This window comes from Egretta garzetta, unplaced genomic scaffold, assembly GCF_000687185.1.
Source record: "Egretta garzetta isolate BGI_Z169 unplaced genomic scaffold, ASM68718v1 scaffold7, whole genome shotgun sequence".
Lineage (NCBI taxonomy): Eukaryota > Metazoa > Chordata > Aves > Pelecaniformes > Ardeidae > Egretta > Egretta garzetta.
In genome coordinates, this window is record NW_009260350.1 from 4979312 (window position 1) to 4981586 (window position 2275).

Sequence of the window (2275 nt, forward strand, 5' to 3'; positions counted from 1 at the left end):
TGGGATGGAGGATGGGATGGAGGATGGGATGGAGAATGGGATGGAGGGAGGGATGGAGGGAGGGATGGAGGGTGGGATGGAGGGTGGGATGGAGGGTGAGATGGAGGGTGGGATGGAGGGTGGGATGGAGGATGGGATGGGATGGAGTACTGGAGGGGAGGGGAAGGAATGGGACATGATGGATGGGATAGGACGGGGGCTGCATGGGCCTGCCCAGTGTTGTCTGCTCCTTAACACACTGCCCAGCCATAACCTGGAGATGAAGCACCTGCCTGGTGCTGACCCCGAGCTTGTGCTCCTCAGCCATCGATACGAGGAGCTGGAGGTGAGCGGGCAGTGTGGCACCCAGCGCCGCAGTAGGGTCTGGGGTGGTTGGTGCCCCACAGGCGCCGGCTGCAATCTCTGTCTGCCTGCAGAGAATCCCCCTGAGTGACATGACCCGGGAGGAGATCAACCAGCTGGTGCAGGAGCTGGGCTTCTACCGCAAGGAGACACCTGATGCCCCTGTGCCTGAGGAGTTCCAGTTTGCCCCTGCCAGGCCTCTGCCCACCCTGCCGCCCCGCCAAGCTCCCACTGCTGATGGCAAGACCCCACCCAAACGTGATGAGGGAGAACACCCAGACCTCTAGCCAGGGGTGCTGTGCTCGGGAGAGGGTCCTGCAGCTAGTCCCCAGCGTGTGGGGACAAGGTTGTTACAGCAGATGAGGATGGGGCCCCAGGGTGGTGGAGGTGCCGTCACCATTGCTTAGTGCTGTGTAGCCTCTGCCTGGAGGATGCCCTGAACAGCTCCAGCCTTGAGCAGGGGCTTCCTGGGCATTGTGGACATCCCAGGGGTCCCATGTACCTGTTTGTCCCGTGTCCCATTGCCCTTCCTCCCCTGCCTCTCGGCAGCCCCCGCTGGTCAGGAGGAGCAGGGTTCTTTCTGCTCCCTCACCATGCCCCGAGGTTTAGCTGACTCCTGGCGCTGGGCAGCGGTATCCTGCCTGCATGGGACAGGATGAAACCCTCAGCAGAAAGCCCCAGGTGCTGAGGGTAGATGTGCAGAGTCCCAGAGGTGGGAAAGCTGCCCCCAGGAGGGTAAGGCTTTACATCCCAGCAGGGTTGTCTCGTATCGAGCCCCCAGTAAAGCCTTTGCAGTACAATTGGCTGCACTGTGTCATCTTTTCAGGAAGGGCTTGGTGAGGTGCATCCCACCCTGCTCGGTGCTGGGTGCCCCAGAGGCAGGAGGGGATGGCACGGTCACAGCCACTGCTGGTAAGCAGACAGACCATCCCACAGACCAACCGTGCTGTTCCTGTGCCACCCCCTCCCCGGCGCAATGGATGGGGCACCATGGCTTCAGATGAGCTGCTGGCACAGGGCACAGGGGTACAGGTGTGAGCCCATAGGGGGGTCCTGCAGTGCTGAGCCCAGTGGCTGCACGGGCCTGTCAGGGACGTCTGTCCAGTCGCTGGGGAAGGGAGCAGGACACAGCTGAGCTGCCTGCAGACCCGGCTCCACGCAGCCCTGCTGGCAGCATGGGGTTGCTTCCCCGTGCTAGGCCTGTGGGCAGCAAACCAACAGCCCTTGGTCAGAGCAGGATGCGGATGGTGCCCCTGGGCTCTGGGCACCATCCCTGAGCAGGAGGAGCAGCGTGTGCCCCCCCATATCCCCTTGGGCTGGGTGAGCAGTGGGCCCACAGGCAGAGGGGTCCAGGAGCAGGCAGGGCTGCCAGCACCCCCGCAGCACGGCACTGGTAGCACGAAGCAGTGTTGTAGCCAGGAAGGACTGGAGGCAGAGGCATCACCCTATAGACTAAGCCTTTATTGTCTGGTGTTGGTACACGTGTCAACACGGGTGTAGGGATGGTGATGGAGGGGTGAGCGGCGCTGAGCACGTGGAGCCCTGAGCTGGGCTGGGGAGGAGAGCAGGGGCTGCCGCCATCCTGGTTCACTCCTTGGGCCCCTCGCTTCCCCAGGATCCCTCGCCTCCCTGCCTGCACCCCAGCACACTGGTGCTGCAGCCCCCCCCTGATGTGGAAGCACCCCAGGATGTGTGTGCGTGGTGGGAAGCTGGGTGTCAGCACAGGGCCATGGAGCTGTCCCCAGGGAGGGGGCACCGAGCAGGGTCTGCGTTAGGCAGAGGGGCCAGGAGAACTGCTCGCCCACACGCCGCCCGTGGGGCACACTGCAGCCTGGGCTGGGCTGCACACCCCTGCTCGGCCGCTGACCCACACTGTCCCCGAGCCTGAGGGCACAGCCATGCCCAGGGATGCAGGGGTGCTGGCTGTGGGAGC